The following is a 24243-nucleotide window of genomic DNA, read 5'->3' on the forward strand; positions in this document are numbered from 1 at the left end:
TAAAAGAAAACAACATCTCAAAATCACCTCAGTGGCAAAAATTATTAAATAAGTAAAAAAAACAACCGTGCACCTAAACTCCAATGACAACAACGACGCGTTTACCAACAACATCCATAACAATTAAAGTAGTTCTAACGGATACAAAATTTCCTCCGCGGTTCACACCCAGCAATAACATATATCTCAAGGCTATTCGTAACCAAGATCCTCACTAACTAAGCTAGTGATCCTTCCTCGGTCAAGCCCTCTCTACGTCATCACCGCGGTCGACCCCGTTCACACCTGAAACATATAAAGGTACAAAAAAAAAAAGGAGGGTGAGTACATAAGGTACTCCGTAAGTAGCACTTCCTAACTAGCACAAAATAAATTATGCTCACAGTCACAACACAAAGAACAAAACAATAGCGAGGCAATCAAATAAGCAGTGAGAGATAGCGAACAATTAACTTGACATTTAGAACAAAAACAAGAGCAAGGCAAACAAATAAGCAGAGAGAGATAGCGAACAAATAGCTTGACATTTATTCCCAAGTCACCGTACCTCCTCCTTCTCCAGTACTTGATGTCCGACCTTGCCATTTATTCCCAAGGCCAAACACCACTACTTCGCAAGCTTCACTCTTCCTTAATCCCTCAAGCCTAACTCCTCGAGTCGTATTGACCCTTGACATTTATCCCCAAGGCCTCAATACTCCTCTCCAGAAACTTGACGTTCGGCCTTGCCATTTATTCCCAAGGCCTGAACTGTGCACCGGTCCTTGCCGTTTATTCCCAAGGTACCGATGACTTCCCAACGTATTGGTCCTTGACATTTATCCCCAAGACCCCAATACACATTTACAGAAAATTTGTCGTTTGGCCTTGTCATTTATCCCCAAGGCCACTACTCAAGGCTTTGAACCTCCAAGCGATTTATATGCATTTTCCAGATCAGAACAGCCAGGGTTAATGGTCCATCAACCCGTCCCTTTACCCTTCACCCTCCACCACCTCACTAACCCTTCCGTGACCACCTACAAGTAAACCCCCCCCCCCCACATTCTAAATCACTGCACCGTTTACAAACGTGCTTTTCCACGTAATAAACAAAATTCTTCCAACAGCTCACAACCAGACAATATGAATTAAATTATCGATATAACCAAGCTAGCATTTCATCTACATCCCATTTGCACAACGTCATGAGCCAATTACTTCTAACTACAACAGTTCAGAATCTACTAATCACCTACAACAACAAGAATAGGAAGCATGTTTCCTTAAAAGTGTTCAATAATAGAAATACGGCAACAAGATCACTAGAATTCACAATTCAAACCAACAATCCTTACATGCTTATTTAAATTATTTTAGCAAGAAAAAACCAAAAAAAAAAAACAGCATCAAGAACATTCTGTTAACGCTAAATAACGCACGCACTCGCCCCCTGGTGCTACTTACCCAACCACGTGTTTAAGTTGCGTCGGCCTCACACCTAAGCATAAAAAAAACAGAAAAATACAGCAATTTAAATGTACTATTCAGCCTTAAAAAAAACATCTTTAAGAGGGTTCAAAGGGGCTCGTTACCGCAAAACGACTTCGTATAGGTGTGGGTAAATTAGATCTAGCTTGCCAAGACGTGGGTAGCGTAAATCGGGTTTCAACGGATGTAGATAATCGCCGAACACCACCAATACGCTGCTGTCCACGTTTTTGCAGCAGCGAAAAACGTCCAATACGATCTCCAACGGCTTCGTTTCAATGTCCCTTGCTACAAAACAACCCCGCTTAGGTGTGGGTATGCTAAATCGATTTCGTTTGGGTGTGGGTACTCCAAATCTAACTTCGAACAAAGGTGGGTCAAAGAAAAGTTACCGGGTTTCACGGATCTAAGTTGTTCGAGGTCGTTAGGCTTGTTGAATCGGAGAAAGAACGCCGCGAACACAGCCCCGCGTGTATCGATGCCGCCTGCAGCTGCCCGAACGTCACGCGCCGCCGCTGATCGTCGCACACCGCCGCTGCCCGCCGCCCGTCACGCGCTGCTGCTGTTCGATGCTGCACCTGCTGCCGCCGCCGCTGTGTCCGCCGGAGATGGCTGCCGTCGGTGCTGCTGCGTCGGAGAGGGAGGGTCCGAGTGGAGGGGGGTGGCCGACGGCTTCAACAAGAGAGGAAAAGGGGAAAAGGAGAACAAGTGGCTAGGGTTCCCTTTTCTTGTTTCAAACTTTTAACTCCTTTGGGCTTGGGTTCTTTTCCTTATGTTTAAAGCCCACTTACCCAACCCTTCCTTGTTAAAACAAACCAATAATAGAGTTTCGTAATTGGCCCAATGATCCAAAACAAGTGTCGCATAATGGAATTCCGTACTAAATGTAACTTGATAAATAACTACACGCTACTAACTCACCACTAAAACTGTAACAATACACACTAGTCGAGATGTCACACTTAAATTAAATAAGATCACTGATGAATGAATTAAAAATAACAATGAAATAAATCAATAAAACAATAAATAAAAATCCATTTTGTTATAAATTTTTCCGGAACTCGGGGCAAGCTAACCTGAGTAACGCGGGGCGTTACAGTATATATACTGAGTATATATTTGATATACTAGGTATATATTTGATATACCTCTGATATACGAGGTATATATTTGATATACCCCTGATATACGAGTGGATAATATCCCGTGAATAACCTAAAGGGTCTATAGTATATGGATAAGGTTGGGTACCTTATCCTGGCAACACTATGGATACGGTCCACTTTGTAAATGTTACAGACGACTCGATCCAGGTCGTTTGCATGGAGACATGCGAGTGGGGGCATCCTATATAATGAGTTTGTATAAGATTGGACTGCAAAATAAACAATCTTTAGATGTAATACCATTGACTAACAGATTGCTATTTCATAGGATGACCAAACAACTTATTCTCAATCCTGAGTGAGTTATGGACTCCTGCCCATGAGGGCTCGTCCTTTAATCTGTATGGGTGAGAGTGGCCCGAGTTGCTGAATCAATATTTCTACCATTTTGGAGACGAGACTGAGTGGGGAGCTGGGAACATAACTTCACAAGATGGAATTCACTTCTCTCCGACTTTAGGGGAGTAGATGAGTGTTCTCTTAAATGCTGACTCCGGGACTTGAACAAGGGGCCCCACCCTCTCATTGGCCCGAGAGGGACTTCCGGTTATTGGTCGGACCATAACCGAGTTGTTCATTAGAAGATCAGTGCTATTTAAGGAGTAAGATGTAACTCAGGGGTAAAACGGTAATTTGACTCAACTTGAGTTACGAGCACTCGTGAAGGATTGACTTGTCATTTATGGTCATATATCTGTGGACACGAAAACATTCTACAGTGAGAAGAGTGCAACTGCAGGTCTTTAGTGGAGTGACCCGTAGTTAACGAATGTTGATTAACTCAGTCAATGAGTTTGACCGATTAATCTCGTATCGTTAGAGCTTCTAATCTGTAGGTCAATTAGGTCCCCTTGCTAGCTCATAACGGGTAAAACGAGGATCAAGTTTTTGGAAAATTTTGAAATATTCAAATTACTCAAGGGAATATATGTATATTGATACATTATAATATATAGTTAATTCTAAATTAAAACTATATATTACGAGAGAAATTATTTGAATGAGATTCAACTAAAATTAATATGAATAAGATTCATATTAAAACTATAGGTTAAAAATAATGTGCATAAGATAGTTCTATACGAGAGAAATGCAATATAATATGATTCTATTTATGTGATAAATAATTAAGTGTTAATTATTTACTTAATATATATATATATTAATTGATTATTAATTAGATTAATAATTAATTAACAATTACTAATTAATATGATTAATTAATTATATATATATATATATTAATTATTATATATATATTAATTATTATATATATTATATATATTAATTATTAATATTAATATTAATATTAACACTCCCCTACTTAATTGCACGGGAGTGGGGGAACAGTTATGACGTGGGGAGAACTCCTTACGTCATAGGTAGTTATTGCAGAATGGTTCTGCAAAAATAACCATCCCCAATGAAGAAATTCTCTCGATCAACACTCTCTCAATTTCCTCTTGCTCAAGACTAAAATGCTCCTACAAGCAACGATCTCGTACCCAGAGGATAGCTCGGAAGATCATTTGGTGGTGTTTGGGAGATTGAACCATTGAAGAAGAATTCGTCAAAGGTAAGGGAAAACATTTTCCCCTATATTTCATCTTTGAACGTTTGATTTTGTTTCTAAAAAAAAAAAACTCATGAACAATGATCCGCTTCCGTTCCGGGATTCACGTCCCATCAATTGGTATCAGAGCCAGGTTGATGTTCTAATTTTTTTGGAGCAAAATCCGTGTTCTTGGTGGGTGTTTTCCTGTTTTCGAAATATGGGTTTGCAGGTTGGAAATTTCCCGGTTTTTGGCATGTATATAGCAATTTAATTCTTGATTTGATCATGTAAGGGCCCAATATTTTGGGCATTGTGTTTCTGTATCGGGTCGCTCGAAAGCTGTTTGTGGCATCAGATTGGGCGAAAAGTTGCAGAAAACAGCGAAGAAGACGAAGCAGACCGCGCAGACAACGTCGTGGCGCTATGCAGCAGTGCCATGGCGCCATGCTATAGAGCCGCGGCGCTGCCCTAAGGCATCGAGGCGCTGTCCCGGGTGCTTTTCGAGGTGTTTTCGTGGCTTCGGTTCGCGGTTCAAGGGCGGTTGCGGTCATTTTCTTAATTTTTGTATAATTTTGCTTTCTTAGGGTGCCAAAAACCTGTCCAACTTTGGTATTTAATTATTTTATGCATTATGAATGTATATTTTAATTAAAAGCATATTGCATATTGTATGTCATATAGTTTTAAAATCCTACCATAGGTTACATGCATATTATGTATGTTTGATATATAGTATGTATGTATGATAATGCATCATATAGTTATAAATGTTATAATGTATGAATTCATGTTTTATTTTCATGATTAATATAAGTGTTGTATTAATTAGATGAAAATAAAGTTGCATTGAGCATGACATTACTTTAATTAATATAATTGTTATACTAATGTATGCTTGCAATGCATGATTATAGTTTTAATTTCTTAAATTTTATAAGAGTTATAAAATATGATAGATAGAAATTAAAATCTATAATAAAGAATTGCATGCAAACATAGGGTCTAAGTTAAATAATTTTAAAGGGATTTAAATTAATTACACCTTAGGTTATATCTTCTAATATGATTAGGGGGTAGTCTTTTATTTTGTTTTAACTAGGTTTAAAATGAAATGATAAAAGACTAAATATAAAATCTTGCCTATAAAGGAACCCTGTCTAAGGAAGGTTCTGTCTAGGTTGAGGTATTTAAGCTCACCGTAAGGGAACACCTCTACCTGGGAATCGACCTGAGGGTTGAATTAGTCAATATTTCATATACATGCAATAATGTTGTTGGTTTATTAAAATGTTTAATAAACTAAAACATTAATGTACAACTACCAATATAAAAAGTTATATTTGACCAACTAAAAATTTACTTAGTTAATTTCACTTAATCAGGATTTCTCTAAGTAATATACCCTAGTCTTAGAATACTTAGTGGGAGTAAAAGAGAATATGTAATATACTACGTATATGTTTGATATACAAAGTATATATAACATACTTTTCTCTCTCTCTCACGTTCTCCTTTATATTCACACTGTGAGTTCCATGCTAAGCCTCGTGTCACCCCGGGCGCGGCCTCCCTACGGAATGTGTTTGCATGGTTCAATATCAAGGTGAATGGAGATAATATTCATAGTAAGTGGGAGAAGGACGTGTGACAACACATCCTACGGTCTCCGCGATTGGTTTGCACCTTGAGGTTTCATACATGACATGCGTGTCGTCCTGGAGCAACCATCCCTACGGACGGTTCATTGTATGGAATCAAAACCAAGACAAACTCCAGAAATGGATAAGGGTCTCTTAGCTTTTGCTCCAATATTTTCCTTCCCTACGACGGGATTATTGGGGCGAACCTCTAAAGTTTGAAAATGGTGGGTCACACTTACGAGGAGTTGTTAACCTAGTTAGCAATGCCCTGACCAAATGAACGATGACTAAATATTATAGGAATAAGAGTTATTCTGGTGTAAAATTTAGTTGAGAACATCTCAATTCAGTGAAGGAGTACCTGTCTGCCCTATGGTGGCTGTTGCTCTAAATCACTGAAGCGTCGTTGCAAAACATTTTTGTTGGGGTACTTAATTACTTTTGCTAAAATATGATTGGGTTTAAAGGCTAATGCATGAAACTAATATACGTTTTTTTTTTACTTTATGCATGTCTACTTCAATTATTGCACTCCTAGCTGCGCAAAAACTTAACGGCGAGAATTACAAACAATGGAAATCGAATCTAAACAGTATTCTCGTGATAGATGATCTTAGGTTCGTCTTGAAAGAGAATTGTCCTCAAGCTCCTGCGCCTAACGCCACTTTGGCGGTGCGCACGTCTATGACAGATAGATCAAGGCCAATGACAAGGTCAAGGTCTACATCTTGGCTAGCATATATTATGTGCTTGCTAAGAAGCACGAGAACATGTTCACCGCTAAGGAGATCATGGACTCGCTGCACAGCATGTTTGGTCAACCATCCTCACAAGTTCGACATAAAGCCCTTAAGTTCATTTATAACTCCCGCATGAAGGAGGGCTCCTCAGTGCGAGAACACATTCTCAACCTAATGGTCCACTTCAACGTGGCAAAGTCGAACGTGGCTGTCATAGAGGAGTAGAGTCAGGTCAGCTTCATTCTGGAATCTCTTCCGATGAGTTTCCTGCCATTCCGTAGCAATGCGGTTATGAATAAGCTGGAGTACACTCTTATCAAGCTCTTAAATAAGCTGCAGACCTACCAGTCTCTTATGAAAAGTAAGGGACAAGAAAGGGGAGGCAAATGTTGCCACCTCAAAGAGGTTCAACCGAGGTTCGTCCTCTGGAACCAAGTCTGCACCCTCTTCTTCTCGAAATAAGATTTTCAAAAAGAAGAAGGCTACTGGTAAGGGGTCTAAACCTGACTCCACTGCTGCCTTTGCCAAGAAAGGCAAGGCCAAGGTTGCAGAGAAAGGAAAATGTTTCCACTGCAATATGGACGGGCATTGGAAGTGCAACTGCCCAAAATACTTGGCCGAAAAGAAAAAGCCAACGAAGGTAAATATGATTTACTGGCTTTGGAAATATGTTTAGTGGAGACGATGACTCCGCCTGGATCCTGGATTCAGGAGCCACTAGTCACGTTTATTTTTCATTTCAGGGAATTAGTTCCTGGAGGTAGCTTGACACCAGAAAGATGACTCTCAAGGTCGGAACGGGAGAGGTCGTATCAGCTGTGGTGGTAGGGGAGCTCAAGTTGTTTACAAACAATAATATGTATATATTATTAGATAATGTGTATGTAGTTCCTAAAATTAAAAGGAACTTAATTTCAGTTTCTTGTTTGTTAGAACATTTGTATTCAATTTCTTTTAATTTAAATGAAGCATTCATTTCAAGAAATGGTGTTAATATTTGTTCTGCTTTGCTTGAAAACAACTTGTATGTGCTAAAGACCAACTATAACTAAAGTAGTTTTAAATACCGAGTTGTTTAAAAATGCTAAAACTAAACATAAAAGGCAAAAACTTTCTCACAAAGAAAATACCTATCTTTGGCACTTAAGATTAGGTCACATTAATCTCAATAGGATTGGGAGGTTGGTTAAGAATGACATTCTTAGTGAGTTAGAAGACAATTCTTTACCACCATGTGAGTCTTGTCTTGAAGGCAAGATGACTAAAAGACCTTTTACTGGAAAAGGTTATAGAGCCAAAGAACCCTTAAAACTTATACATTCAGACCTTTGTGGTCCGATGAATGTTAAAGCTCGAGGAGGGTATGAATACTTCATCTCTTTTATTGATGATTATTCAAGGTATGGTTATTTATACCTAATGCAACATAAGTCTGAAGCCCTTGAAAAGTTCCAGGAGTATATGATCGAAGTTGAAAATCAATTTGGTAAAACCATTAAAACACTTCAATCTGATCGGGGTGGAAAGTATATGGACTTGAGATTCCAGGACTATATGATAGAACATGGAATCACGTCCGAACTCTCAGCCCTTGGTACACCTTAACAAAACGGTGTATCATAAAAGAAAAACAGAACCCTGTTGGACATGGTTCGATCAATGATGAGCGTAGTTTTTGGGTTATGCAGTGGAGACTGCGGTTTATATTTTGAACGTAGTTCCATCAAAGAGTGTTTCTGAAACACCCTTTGAGCTATGGAAGGGTCGTAAAGTTAGTTTACATCACTTCCGCATTTGGGAATGCCCGACACACGTGCTCATGACTAACCCAAAGAAATTAGAGCCTCGTTCAAAAGTATGCCTATTCGTAGGTTACCCTAAAAAGACGAGAGGTGGTCTATTCTTCGATCCTCAAGAAAACAGAGTGTTTGTATCGACAAATACCACTTTCTTGGAAGAAGACCATGTTCGAGATCATAAACCACGGAGTAAAGTAGTGATTAACGAGATTTCTGAAAAGGCTACAAACACGTCAACAAAAGTTGTTGATGAAACTGGCACTACAACAAGAGTTATCGATGAAGCCAGTACATCACGTCAGTCACATCCACCTCAAGTATTGAGGGTGCCTTGACGTAGTGGATAGATTGTGTCACAACTTGACCGCTACGTGGGTTTAACTGAAACCCAAGTTGTCATACCTGATGATGGCGTCGAGGATCCATTGACCTACAAAAAGGCAATGGAAGATACTGACAAGGACAAATGGGTCAAAGCAATGAACCTGAAAATGGAGTCTATGTACTTCAATTCCGTTTGGGAACTTGTAGATCAACCTGACAAGGTACAACCCATAGGGTGCAAATGGATCTATAAGCGAAAACGAGATGCCGAAGGAAAGGTACAGACCTATAAGGCGAGACTTGTGGCAAAAGGCTACACACAAAGGGAAGGGGTGGACTATGAAGAAACCTTCTTCCCTGTAGCTATGCTTAAGTCCATCATAATACTTTTGTCGATTGCCACATATTATGACTATGAGATATGGCAAATACATGTCAATACTGCTTTTCTGAATGACAATCTTGAAGAAAGTATTTATATGTCTCAACCCGAAGGGTTCATAGCACAAGGTCAAGAGTAAAAGGTTTGCAAGCTTAAACGGTCCATATATGGACTGAAACAAGCATCTCGATCTTGGAACATAAGGTGTTATCCTGCGATCAAATCTTATGGTTTTGACCAAAACGTTGATGAGCCTTGTGAATACAAGAAGATTGTAAACAACACAATAGGCTTCTTAGTATTGTATGTGAATGATATCCTACTCATTGGGAATGATGTAGGATACCTCGCTGACATAAAGAAATAGTTAGCTACTGAGTTCCAAATGAAGGATTTGGGAGAAGCTTAGAATGTTCTTGGCATCCAAATTCTAAGGGGTTGTAAGAACAAAACGTTAGCCCTGTCTCAAGCAACTTATATCGACAAGATGCTTGTTCGATATTCGATGCAGTATTCCAAGAAAATGCCCTTCAGGCATGGAATTCATCTGTCTAAGGAACAATGTCCTAAGACACCTCAAGAAGTTGAGGATATGAGACGTAAACCCTATGCTTCAGCAGTAAGCAGTCTGATCTACGCTATGTTGTGCACTAGGCTTGACATTTGTTATGCAGTAGGGATGGTCAGTAAGTATCAATCTAACCTAGGATATGATCACTTGACTGCTGTTAAGGGAATCCTCAAGGCGTGCAACTTTATTTTTATCAAGTCTACAATTTGAATGGTTGAAGGGATGTTGTAGAAGGGAAAGCTAGGAAGAATGAGAGATTATCTTGAGACTAAACTTTAAATGGTAGAGATATAAAATCAAATATGGTAAATCCCTTTAAATGTGAGAATATGAAGTTGGTTCAAATCATAGGTGGTTTCAAATGAGAACCGACGAATATATATATATAATTAATTGGAAAGTTGGAAAATGGTCCATTTTTTAAATCTTCTCAAAATTAGTTCAACTCTTTGTACAAAATCTGATACTACTAGCCATTTATTAAACCGGGTGCCAAAATTTAGTCACCCAATTAAAATTGAAAAAAAAAAAGAAATTAAATTTTAAAATTTTAAAAAATAAACTATTGAATTCGAAAATTTCAAACGTAAGAGTGAAACAAGTTAAAAGATACCGATTAAATCGTATTTTTTAATTTATTTGTTTCTTGTTTTAGAAAAAATAATTAAAATTTGTGAGTTGGTGGTTTGTTTTTTTCTTTAGTAATTTGTAGAAATATGCAAATTACACAGATTAATTGCATGCATACGTTTTTCTGTTTGTGATATGATAACCTTCCATTTTGAACAACCATACCATATTTATCTTTTCATATGATTTTATTACCTTTTCTAGTTGAATCTATTGAGCACTTCTCAATTATATAAGGTTTCTACAGTAAAGCAAACAAAATTATCAGCACAAAATCTTCAAACCACACCTAAAAGAAAGAAGAAGGAAGAAATCATCCAAATACCATAATTATGGCCGAGAAGATCTCAATGAAGTTCACTTTCTTGGTTGGAGTGATCTTGTTTCTGACTTTATCTGGTTCAGGTAAGAACTAGTAACAAAGTTTAGTTTATTTATACTATAAAAAATTTGCTAGTTCATTTCGTGATTTGAGTGTGTGTTTTTACAGAAGCAGGTAAATCATTGGACTTGAAAGCAAACTCTTACACATGCAATTCTCCAAGTGATTGTACTGACCCCAACACTTGTATCTGTGATGATCATTTGTGCTACTGCACATCCATGAACCCTTTCAATTTCAACTCTCATAAACTTAACTCAGAAGAAGACAGCAACAAAGTTGTAGCCTCTAACAACTAATCAATTTCCTTTCTGAGATTAAAAAAGTTAAAGAAATAAGTTTATGGAGCAATTGGTACTTTTATTTTAATGTATTGAGTAAATTAAAAAGTTACTCTTGTGTGAAAAATTATTACCATCACACAAATTTCTCTCCTTGACCCCAATTACACATAACACTCTTTTAAAGCAAATATCACTCAGTTAACTAGAGTTAGTATACCAGACTTAAAAGTGTTTCAATTGGGATGATTAAAACCAAATGTCATGGGCTCCTTTAATAGCACTTTGAGCACACTTCCTCTTTGTACTTTTCCAATGTGAGATAATTTACCCTTCTAATATAGTATGCCAAAACCCACCAAGTTCCATGTTGTCAAGATATTGAAGAATTCACAACTTCCACTCCATTTATGTTCTTCACTAATAATTATTATTCTCAATTCAGAGAACTATAATATACTCCACCATAAGATAGTAGACAACTTGGAATGTCGTCTTCCAAAATTTTTCTTCCTCGTCATGTCGATAAATCCTGTTAAAATTTATGGTACACCTTCCACCACACATACCAAGTATAACAACAAAGCCAATACCCGTGGGTAAACTTGTGGAACCGCCAACATTACATCCCTTATCGTGCTAAAGAAGGCATACCATGAGGATGAATTCTATCTCTCTTTAAAGGAACTGATCATCTTCTTGACTAGAGAAACACTGTCAGTATCCGGCTTAGATCGCTTTGACAAACCAACTTTGTTAGGATAGTCTTTATTCATTTGCTTAAACTGTTTGCATCATTAGCAACAAACTTTTTTTACACAAAGTCTTTCTTCCTCTTCCAAGTGCTAGCTACTAGTGTTAAATCTTCATGTTAAGTACTACACCCTTCACTCTTCAATCTTCTTTCCGTTGAGAAAAGTTTACTAGTAGCCTCCATAAAATTCAAATTATCATTCCCGTACATTAAGATTAGCTTCATGTTCTCATAAGAAGGTGAAAGTGACAAGATGAGCCTTAGTGCCTTATTTTCGTGATCTATCTTCACTTAGATCGTCTCTAGCTCAAAGATGATGCTATGGAGAATACTCAGATGATCTGAAAGTTTCGTACCTTTCTCCATTCGTAGCGTGTGAAAATGCTCCTTCGGGTAGTTACAATTTGAGATGTCCTTGCCTGATACAACGCTTCTAGCTTTCCTCAATGTTTTGTGGCTATCGAAATTTCATGTGTATTCACAAAAGTATTCTTAGCCAAACCTGTTTGTATTGTGCTTACAGCTCTAAAATCTATTTCCTCCCAATCTTCATCTTCTCATGTTGAGCTTCTTATAACCTCTGCTGGAACCACTGCTAGACACCATTAGAGTACCGCCATCAACACTTTACTTTTAAATAGCACCTTCACTCGATCTTCCCTTCAACAACTTGTGTAATCCATACTGTATCAGCACATCCTTGACTTGCACTTGCACAAGCAAAAATTTATCCTTTCGTCAAACAACCCACACTATTCATATAGTCGTTGCTCATTTCAAGAAATTCGTCTGATGTGGAAGTTAAGACAATGGTGCAATCAGATAGCGTACTCATACATTAAAGAAACTACAAACCTAAAGCTTTGTTATTGTATGTCTAAGCATTCCCATAATGGTATGATATTGTCCGTTTTAGGCATAACACTCGCTACTTTGCTTTTGGTTTGACCTAAAATGCGTCCTACTAATGGAGATAATTATCCACATTTATATAACAAGGATCACTCTCTTCTCTATCTAATGTGAGACTTTTTTTGCAGTCTTTACAATCCCAACAGGGTCCCCACACCCTAGTCAACCATCCTTCACCTCTCTCTCTCTTCCTTTATAATGAAAAGAGTAACCCTAATCAAGGTAAGCCGCTTTTTCCTTACATAACTCCATGTGAGGGTTCGAAATACAGTCTCGAGTAAAATGTAACCCTTGAGCTCCATACTCGTTTGCTCCCAACTTGAATCATAACTTGAGCATCATAGTGCATTTAGCAGAGCATCACACTGGTATTGAATTTATACTGCTAACCGATAAATCAGCATCAACATTAATATTACGTCATGCCCATAAATTTTTTACATTAAAAAAAACATTTCCATGATCTTTTTTTTCTTTTTAGTACAAGTAGGGGTTGGAGATTCGAACTCATGACCTCTTTATCAGATGAAGGTGCTAATTAAGCTAAGCTCAATGTTTGCCATGTCAGTGAATTCATTTTGTAAAAAAAAACGAAAAAAACTACATTTTAAATGTAATAGTTGTGCCCTACACATTAAATTCTAACTGTGTTTTGTTATAAAAAGTAAGGTTTACCAAAATTAAATTAGTATATATTTTAACTTCATATTTATTTTTATGTTTTAAAATTAACTAATAAATATCATCCTTAATTATCTATTTGAAATTATATATTTTTCTTAAAGAGAATTGAAATGATAAATTAAATATAGTTTTTGTCACAAATTTATAAATTGTTTTTTAAGGATTAACATATATAACTTTTAAAAACTAAAGACTTTTTAATTGATGTTTATCATTATATATTTATGTTGATGCAGTAATTTAGCGACACGGAATTCTCTCAAACACACCAATCCTCTCGACATGAAAAGGAACCGATACAACCTGCAAAACGAAACCACTCTAAGATCGGTGTGGTTTTACCACACGGGGCTTCGTTGCCTAAGTTAGATCTCGGGTTATCAAGTATACAGTGTAGGATATGTTTTACGTACCTTCTGGTGTTTGGCATCCTCCCTATTTATGGTTGTTCAATCCTAATTCCCTTAGGGTTTGCCTGAGTTGAACCTAGGGTATTCAGCTAACCTAGGCTCTCGGGCCCATATGATTCTTCATAGCCCTAATCCGAATTCAGAGTTGAGACAAGACGGGTTCAGGTCGGACGACCCAAAAGTCGAGAGAGGCACCATTAGACGTTCTCAGCCAACGGCCGAGAACACTTAGGCGTCGAGGTCTCGTTGGCCCTGACGGGCCGGCCCATGCTGACCTGGGTTGGCCCAGATCGATTACTTCTGTCATTTTACCTGGTTTGTGTCCTTCTCTTTAGTCTGATCTCCTTATTGTTGCTTGAACCGTTTTGTTTTCCTTTTCCCATAACAGTAGCCCCCACTCTCAAAATAGAAGATAAGGGGCATGAAAATGTCAAAGCTTCTATATTGATAGTACATGTCGCTTGGTTGCCTCGTGGGTGGCCTTTCTCGCGAGATAGCTCCAATATTTTCATGTTGTACAGTTGACTCTTGTATTTCTCATCTCGAAATATAAATTTCAATTAGGTTGGTTGTTCCACCTTGGGTTTCCAACCCATTAAGCTTTGGCCAATGGTTTTATATTCAGGTTTACTTTTGGATTTCTAACTTGCTTGACTTTGGCCAGTGGTTGAATTCCGTCGATCCACTTTGCCATTGTTGGCTTATTGCTTCATGGGTTGGCCTTTCTAGCTCCCATACTTTTGTTGGCCATGATCAAGTCTCTTGGGCTTTGCTTTACGCCTAGTTTTTAACTTGCTAAACCTTTAGCCTGGGGATCTAACTTTTAGTTGGGTTAGAGACGACACCTTTGGGTTTCTAACTTTTTTGGTTTTCGCCGAATGGCTTTGCACCCTAGGCTCGGTTTCTTGCTCACCTGCTTTACGTTTTGACCTGGCTGGGCCTTTATTGACTGGCTTTTAACCTGTCGGCCTGCTTCTAGGCCTATCCTAGTTTGAGTTTTTGACAAGCTATAAACTATCGGCAAGCCCCCCACTTTAGTAGTTTGGTTTAGAATAAACATAAATGTTCAAGTACTAAGGGACTAATTATAATTCGAATGTTGAAGTCCTTTATTTCAAATAAAGAACCAGGTACAATAAAGGGATAAACAGATGAGGACCATAAACAACCTAATCTACCGAAACAAGCAAAAGTTAAAGTCTGACGCGTACGTTATATTAGTGAAGGATACTACTGATCTAGTGGTAATATGTCTTAAGATGTTGAGCATGCCACGGATCTGGCAGAGCCTTTCGTTGTTGATCTCCCAAGGCGTGGGTACCTACTCGAACTACTTTAATGACTTCGTACGGGCCTTCCCATGTTGGTCCCAACACTCCGCTGGTCTGATCTTTGGTGTTCGGCATGACTTTTCTCAATACCATGTCACCCTCCTTGAAGTTGTATTCTTTAACCTTTGTATTGTAACATCGTGCGATCCGATTTTTATATTCTGCTGTTCGTAGTCATGCCACTTCTCGGTGTTCTTCCAGTAGATCGAGGTTGAGTTGTATGGACCCATCATTTTTGGCAAGGTTGAATTGATCTAGTCTTTCAGAGGGGAGACCAATTTCTACTAACACAACCACTTCAGAACCAAATGATAATGAAAACTGTGTCTATCTGATGGACGTGCACGGGGTGGTTCTATAGGCTCGCAATGCACTGGGAAGCTCCTCCGCGCATAACCTTTGAGTTCTTCCAACTTGGTTTTCACAATTCTTTTGATGATTTTGTTGATTTTCTCGACCTATCCATTGGCTTCCAGGTGCGCTGGTGAGGAACAAATATGCTTGATGCCTAGCTCCATACAAAAATTTTGAAATGCTGCATTGTCAAACTACTTCCCATTATCACTAATAATGGTGTACGGCAGCCCAAAACGACAAATTATACTTTTTCAGATAAAGTTGGTAATCTTCATTTCAGTGACTATAGCTAGAGACTCAGTTTCGACCCATTTGGTGAAGTAATCAACAACTACTACCGCGAACTTGGTCTAGCCCTTTCCGACAGCCAATGAGATCTATTTCCCATTGGGCGAAAGGCCAAGGACTCATTATGTTTGCTATTTAGAGGGTTGCCTAAGGTATCGTTACGAACTGTTGGCATATGTCACAGCTTTTAGTCAATTGTGTTGCGTTTAGCATGGCCGGCCAATAATATCCTTGTCGAACTTTTTTATGACTTAGGGATCATGCTCCTGAGTGATTGTCGCATATACCCTCATGCACCTCCCTCGTGACGTAATCATCCTCCTCTGGTGCTAAACACTTTAAGAATGGGAGAGGGTAGCTCCTTTTGTACAGGTTTCCATCTCTGAGCACATATCTGGTTGCCCGTCACTAGAGTTGTTAGGCTTCTATTCTCTCACTAGGTAGAGTCTCATCTTTTAAATATTTGACCAAGGGATCCATCCAGTTCTCTCTCTGATATCTCTTGTTCACTGATATCCATCACATTCTGAATCTTTATACTCGGCTCGGGCAGAACTTCCACTGGCACGATTCTTCCCAAGTCGGTCTCATAGGCTGCTGCCAGTCGAGCTAATGTGTCGGCATTTACATTTTGGCGCGGAAAATTTGTCTGATCTCATATTTCGAGAACATGTCGAGCTGGTCTCTCACTCGAGCTAGGTATTCCATCTTTCGTGGTCCATCAGCTTGAAACTCTTCCTTTACTTGACTCACGATCAACTTCGAATCACTAAGGATCAGTATATTCGTGATCCCAATATTCCTGGTGACTTTCAATCCTGTTAGTAGAGCCTCATATCGGCTTTGTTGTTAGATGCACGGAAAATGAATCGTAGTGCATATTCAAATCTCTCCCTATCTAGGGAGACTAGTAGAAATCCTACTCCACAGCCCCTGAGGTTCGAAGATCTATCGACATAAAGGGTCCAAGGCTGCTCTTCCTCATCGCACATAGCTAGTTGTGGACTAATGTTGCAGATTTGGTGTTTCCCGTGTGTTAATTCTGCTATGAAATCTGCCACAACTTGTCCTTTAATTGCAGTCCTTGGTTTATAGTTGATGTCATTTTTGTTGAGCTCTACTGCCCAGTTTACCAATCGTCATGAAGTTTCAGGCCTTTGTAAGATTTGCTGCAGAGAGAAGTTGGTAAGGAAAGTCACCTTTGTAAGATTTCAAGGCCTCACTGGTCTACAATTCCCATCAACGTTGAGTCGGTGTACCATGATTTTCCGATCAATTCTCAACATGTCCTCGTGTGACCATGCGAACACGTCGGCGTTGTTTTTTAGGAAGTTGATGAGACTTGCTCGTTCTTCCACTCCTAACTTGGTTCCAATGTTGACATGTTGATCCTTGGATGTCAAAGGGACAGACTTCACCTCCTCTGTCGGTTCTCCCATTCTAGGAGCGGACGAATCCAGCTGATGACCAGGGCTCGACTGGATTTCTTCTTGGTGGTCGATCACCTTATCGGAAACTCTCTCTGACCGACCAGTTTTCCCGATGCCCTATTGACTCCCATAAAAGTTCATGTAGACTTGCCCCATTCTAACTTCTTCTGATCTGAGCTAATCTCGGTCAGGTTGGATTCGAATTTCGTAATCGTTCCCACAGGCAACACTAAATGTTGATACAGGAATTTGGCTACACAGAATTCTCCCAAACCCGCACCAATCCTTTAGTTATGAAAAGGGACCAATGCAACCTGCAAAATGAAACCACTCTAAGATCGGTGTGGTTTTACCACATGGGGCTCTGATGCCTAAGTTAGATCTCGGGTTATCAAGTATAGAGTGTAGGATATGTTTTACGTACCTTCTGGTGTTTGGCCTCCTTCCTACATATAGTCGTTCAATCCTAATTCCATTAGGGTTTGCATGAGTTAAACCTAGGGTATTCAGCCAACCTGGGCTCTCGGGCCCATATGATTCTTCATAGCCCTAATGACGAATGGGGAGTTAAGACAAGACGGGTTTGGGTCGGATGACCCAAAAGTCGAGAGAGGCACCATGAAACGTTCTCAACCAATGGCCGAGAATACCTGGGGGTCGAGGCCTGGTCGGCGCAGGTGGGCCGGCTCTTGCCGACCTGGGTTGGCCCAGGTCGATTACTTATGGCGTTTTACCTGGGTCAGCCCAGATCATATTAGAATGTATGTTTCAAAAAAATATGATCCAGCTAAACAATAATTATATATAATAATTACGGTGATTTCACTAAAAACTATAATAATTATATATATATTTCATATACAGTTTATTAAAATAATATATAAAATATAATGATATAATAATAAATAATAATAATAGATAATAAAAAATAATAATAATAATAAGTAAAAAGGTGATTAATAGTAAAAAGAAAAAAGAAATGCATATGCAATTTATTAAAAAAAATATTTTTTTTTGAAATATATTAAAATATAAATAATAAATAATCATAATATATAAAATATAATAATAATAATAACAGTGTATTGCTTTAAAATAATAATAATAACTAAAAAGTTAATAATTAATAGGAGAAGAAAAAAAACATGCGTTCCAAGGGTTTGAACCCATGAGGAAGAGGAAGAAACTGCGCCATCTCTACGTTGTAATATATAATAACATTGATTATTTCCTTAAAAATCCAAGTTGTCCGGTAAAGAAACGATTTTGGGATGCGTTCCAGGGAGAAGACCATGTCTCGATTTTTTTAAAAAATCAGACGTGACGCCAATAAAGTGCTATGACCTTATGGTCAGACCAACTACTAAAAGTGGCACGACGACCAAGTGGGGGACTAAATTCAAAAGTATTATTTTTGGAATAAGTTTCAAAAGAAACATTTTTTTATTTAATGCAATATTATTTTTAAAAAATCCTATATTTTACCTACCATTTATTGATATATACTAAATATTAGGGTGTATAATATATATTTTTGGTTACAAAGTATATATCGTTCCTTTCACCGTGTCCGATGAGGGAGAAAGAAAGAGATCGGTGTTTGATAAGGAGAAGGAAATTAAATCAAGTTATTCCATCGAATGACCTATTTCAAATTAAAAAAAGGGGATTTCTAATGGGTAGCATATAATAAGTTTTCTATATTTCGCAAAATAGCATGTCTTTTTTATATTTTCAAATATAGCATTTTTTTGAAAATCCTAATTTTAAAATTTTCAGTATTCCCAAATTGCCCTTTTCAGTTATCGCTTCATTATTATATATCAAACATATATCACGTATATATCAGGAGTATATCTGACAACATTAGTATATCAGAAGTAAATCAATAGTATATCAGAAGTCAATCAGTTCTATATCAGTTGTATAATAGTATATCACTATTTTACCTACTTTACCATTTGTCTTCTGTTTTTGATTAATTAGAAATCAGTAGGCATTTACATGCATGGAAAATGAGAAAAAAATTCGATACTTACTAAAAATGAGAAAGAAAACTTTAAAGGAACGTGAATGTGAACGTCAATGGTGATTTTCGAAATTACTGTGAATGAGAAATCAATTAGAAATTATAGGTAAATAGAAACTTAGGGTTTTTCTGTATATCAATAATATATCAGTGATATATCAAGTATACATCGTACATATATCAATAGTACAATTAAGTTTTATTTAGAGTTTTAAAGATCAAAACGAAATCAGCAACAATGTCATTCTTAAAAGGTTTAAACATCATTCTTGGGTATCAACATCAACATCAATATCAAATCAGCAACAAAGTCCTTCAACCAAAATCTTAAAGGTTTAAACATCAAAACGAACCAGTAGCATAAACCAAAAGTAGACTAACAATATCATTCTTAAAATTCTATAAAAGAAGAAGCATAAGTTCCAGAAGCATAAGTTCCAACAGTCTAGAAAAGCGTAAGTTTCATTCTTGTATAATCTTTAGGTAAAAGCTTGCGACATCAATCTTCGTTATTGGTGATTGTCGTGTCTTCGAAGATAATATCTTTGAAGCTTTCTGTTTTTCCATAGACAACACTTTTGACGTTGGTTTATGTTGTCTTTTGGGACGAACGACATCAACATTTTCGACGATGTTTTTTTATTTCATTTTTCGTGTTTGTATCATTGCTTTTATCTGAAAAAAAATTTATTTCATATATTAGTAGTATATCAGAAAACATATATTAGAGGTAATATGTTCAAAATAATTGGTAGATATCATAGTTATATCAGAAGTAAATCAATTTCATATCATATGTATATCAAACATATATCATAGTTATATCAGGAGTATATCTGTCAATCATAGTTATATCATAAGTAAATCAATAGTATAGCAGAAGTCAATCAGTTCTATATCACCTTTAGTGGTACATATCATAGTTATATCAGAAGTAAATCGATTTCATATCATATGTATATGAAACATATATCACATATATATCAGGAGTATATCTGTCAATCATAGTTATATCATAAGTAAATTAATAGTATATCAGAAGTCAATCAATTATATGTCACTTATAGTAGTAGATATCATAGTTATATCAGAAGTAAATCAATTTCATATCATATATATATCAAACATATATCACATATATATCAGGAGTATATTTGTCAATCATTAGTATATCAGAAGTCAATCAGAAGTAATTTATTATTGGTACGGGCCTGCAGGGTATACTTGTAATTTAGAACGTGGGCCTCCGTTTTTTTGCAAAAAAAATGCTATGTTTGAAAAACTCAAACCTTGTTGCTATTTTGCTTATTTTCCTAACTTTTTTTGCCATATCTCAAGTTGCCCCTTAAAAAAATATCTTTTACCGTGTATATTCTTTTGTCCATTTATTAAAAATATATCATTATGGGAACGCATGTAATTTTCAGTTGGACTTCATCGAGACAAATATGAATTTTTTAAAAAAATATGGACAATTACGAAATTGGAATCTCAAAAGAACTACGCTTATATTAGTCTCATACGAGCCTCACACCTCAAAATTAAAAGTGTGTTCAATATCAAAAACTTGATTTTCACCTAAAAAAGAGTGAAATTTCAAATTAAAAAATAAATAATAAATTATTGAATTTGAAAAATTCAAACATAAGAGTGAAAAGACTTAAAAGATACCAAAAGCGTGTCTTTTTTATATTTTAGAAAGAAAAAAACAATAATTTGTGAGTTGGTGGTTTGTTTTTTTCTTTAGTAATTTGTGGAAATATGCAAATTACACCAATTAATTCCATGCATATAATGCATATATACGTTTTTCTGTTTGTAATATCATAACCTTCCATTTTGAACAACCATACCATATTTATCTTTTCATATGATTTTATTACCTTTTCTAGTTGAATCTACTGAGCACTTCTCAAATATATAAGATTTCTACAGTAAAACAAACAAAATTATCAGCACAAAATCTTCAAACCACAACTAAAAGAAAGAAAGAAGGAAGAAAATCATCCAAATACCATAATTATGGCTGAGAAGATCTCAATGAAGTTCACTTTCTTGGTTGGAGTGATCTTGTTTCTGACTTTATCTGGTTCAGGTAAAAACTAGTAACAAAGTTTAGTTTATTTATACTGTAAAAAAATTGCTAGTTCATTTCGTGATATGAGTGTGTGTTTTTACAGAAGCAGGTAAATCATTGGACTTGAAAGCAAACTCTTACACATGCAATTCTCCAAGTGATTGCACTGACCCCAACACTTGTATCTGTGACGATAATTTGTGCTACTGCACATCCATGAACCCTTTCAACTTCAACTCTCATCAACTTAACTCAAAAGACAGCAACAAAAATGTGGCCTCCAACAAGTAATCAATTTCCTTTTTGGGATTAAAAGTTTAAGAAATAAGTTTATGGAACAATTGGTACTTTTACTTTAATGTATTGAGTAAATTACAAAAGTTACTCTTATGTTTAATGTATCACATATGATGGTTGTTCAACTTTTGAATTCAAGAACCTTTTATACTAGATACTTATTTAAATTTATTGGGCTCGGGTACCATCTTAATATTTATGGTTTTCATCTCAAAACGAATAGGTGATAAAGATAAGTAGCTCAATCATTGTATCATATAAAAATTGTTAGGTCCCTCGATCTTTTCCTTAATAGCTTTCCAGTAAATTTCATCATCTCAAACAGATGATGGCGGTTTTTAGGTTTATATTAGAAAGCAACCGAGTATGCATATTCTAGTTGCACATGTAGCACCAATTAATATAAGGTACTCAACAAAAAGGTCTGTTTGAAATTCTAAGAAAAACTCATACAGGTCGTACAATAACTCTCTCCTCATGTCATTGAAAATTTAAACTCTTGGTGAACATAATGAAATCTCTCAATTCTCAAATAAATTGATCTAAAAATATTCCGCTTTTGCAACCCAAGGCCGATCAAACGAAATTAAATCTGCAAAATCTTTTGTTCACGTTTTTAAGTGTACGATAAGTTTTACTTTTTATGACTTAACAAGAAAGGATTACACTTCAAATTATTTTCATTGAGTTACAATAAGCATTTTGAAATGGTGTAATCTGACCATTTTCATTGTTTGTGACCCACAAATTATTCCGTTCAAAATAAATCAAATATACCCAACAACATTCTTCTTAAGTAGTCAATTTGAATATAATCAATAGTGTTTTATTGGTGGGGCATGTCTCGCTATTTGTGTGCCTTGACTTCGGGCTGTGACGTCCTTTTTTTTGCCTTTAACATATCTACCTTTCCAAAAAAATATATAACCTAGTTACAGGAAATCCCTACGTGCACCTCTATGTAATGCCACATTCTCAAAAGGAAGGAAGGAAGAAAAAAAACTTTATTTTATAATTTTGTGTACTTGTATTTAGATCTGGATTGATACATTATATCTATGTCCTAATTTTCAAGATATATTGTATACTACTTATACTTTTAATTTTATCAAATTTTATGAACTTAATAAGTAAAATGAATACCCTCTGCCAAACCGAACATAGCTCAAGTGGTTAAGACATATATCTGTAACCAAAAGGTCATGAGTTCGAATCCCATCCCACATGTTATACTAAAAAAATAAATGAAAACGAAGAGGTTATTGTTGTTGTTGTCGTCGTCGTCATCATCATCATTACTTTCTTATGAAGCTCAATTTGATTTTAGTTTCAAACCATTTTTAAATTTTTTTTGTTGTGAGGATTTAGTTATTTGTGAGTTCAAATTTGTAAATCTACACTATTTGAGAGTTTTTGTGTGTAAAAAATTTGTATTTGCACACTTAGTTGGGTTTCGTCTAGGAAAAAGAACGGAGTGTGGGTTTTTATCTTTGTTCCAAACAAAAGGTGGGGTTTATTATATTGAACCTATAAAGAATCATGTTTAGTGGAAAATCTCGAGAGGTGCTCGGGAAGTGGAGTAGGGCAAGGTTGGCCGAACCACTATAAATCTCTTGTATGACGTTTTCTCTATCTCTATATTTTTTTATTTATTGCAACTTATTGCAAATATATGTTGTGCTCATCTTGGATATTTATTTTCAGTCCTTATAAATTGTGCATAAATTATTTTTGCTTAAAATGTTTATTTAGTTATTTGATTGGTGCTTAAAATCGAAAAAGTTTAGTAAATTGATCTTCAACATTATTGACTGCGAATTCTGGTAGAGGGACATCTGGTACACGGACGAGCAGTCCGACTCGAAAAGAGCTAGCGACATGCAACCATGATACTCGACGCCGGTGCGGTCTGCTGCCTAGCGACGTGCTGCCTAAAACACTCCGACGATCAAGTCAGTGATCATAATGGAAATATGAATAGACACCAGAGGTATTAGTGACAGATTTTTCACTTGTCTGGTGAAGATGAAGGTCCCTCCTTTTATTTTCACTTACAGAGGCGCCGCGTGCTGTACTTTTCGTCAGAGGGGAACGCGCTTCCAGCAAGTGCAGAGTGGCACCGCCACCCTACTACTCTGGCCATGTCGCCCGCGACTGTGTAATGTACTCGTCGTACCTACAGCATGTTTTCCTACCTACGATTGTGTGGGGGTGTAACTGCCTGTGCTCCCCTATCCCCTCAGAGGTGGACACGTGCCCTGCTCGGTGATGTCTGCCTGAAAGGGATAACTGTCAGTGGTCCCCAGCCTACGGAGGAGCGAACGCGTGTCCTACTCGAGTTTTACCCATAAAAACACTATTCACCCCACTCTAATATTGCCATATCGATCCAACAACCATCCACAGCAATATTATTCAAAGTTGAAAACCGATCACGAGAAGATGCAGTAGCATTCTGTTAAAATTAATCAAGACATTTTGCAAATACATGAATTAACAATTAATTACATACATGAATTACTAGATACATCGATGAATGTTGTATGAGTGAAGGGTCACATGTATTGATATTTACTATTATTGTCTTTTGGTGTATTTTCATACTAGTATAAATATGTGTGGATTTGTTATTTGTAATCAACTCAAGGAAAGCAAAGTCATTTTCAAAATACAAGTTCTTGTTTCTCCAATTTAGTGTGAATAAGAGAACAATCTTGTTCTGTTGTCTCTT

At 36.8% G+C, this 24243-nt stretch overlaps 3 long non-coding RNA genes across 3 annotated transcripts in view; 2 read left to right on the forward strand and 1 right to left on the reverse strand.

The window, feature by feature from the left end:
• LOC148213064 (uncharacterized) overlaps positions 1-11000 on the forward strand; it is a 46777-nt gene extending 35777 nt beyond the window's left edge. The window contains exons 2-3 of the long non-coding RNA XR_015790310.1: positions 10528-10685; positions 10771-11000. This is a non-coding gene — a long non-coding RNA (uncharacterized LOC148213064). The remainder of the gene's footprint in view (positions 1-10527; positions 10686-10770) is intronic.
• LOC148213065 (uncharacterized) lies at positions 1714-3719 on the reverse strand. The gene is made up of 2 exons (XR_015790312.1): positions 1863-3719; positions 1714-1758 (listed from the first exon to the last, which is right to left on the reverse strand). It is a non-coding gene; the product is annotated as an uncharacterized LOC148213065 (long non-coding RNA).
• Positions 11001-20136: 9136 nt separating the features above from the next.
• Positions 20137-21665, forward strand: LOC148213066 (uncharacterized). Its single transcript, XR_015792155.1, has 2 exons — positions 20137-21233; positions 21319-21665. It is a non-coding gene; the product is annotated as an uncharacterized LOC148213066 (long non-coding RNA).
• The last annotated feature ends 2578 nt before the right edge of the window (positions 21666-24243 follow it).

The sequence above is a fragment of the Momordica charantia genome, assembly GCF_013281855.1.
Source record: "Momordica charantia cultivar OHB3-1 chromosome 1 unlocalized genomic scaffold, Mcharantia_2.0 BLBB01000001.1, whole genome shotgun sequence".
In the NCBI taxonomy this organism is placed as follows: domain Eukaryota; kingdom Viridiplantae; phylum Streptophyta; class Magnoliopsida; order Cucurbitales; family Cucurbitaceae; genus Momordica; species Momordica charantia.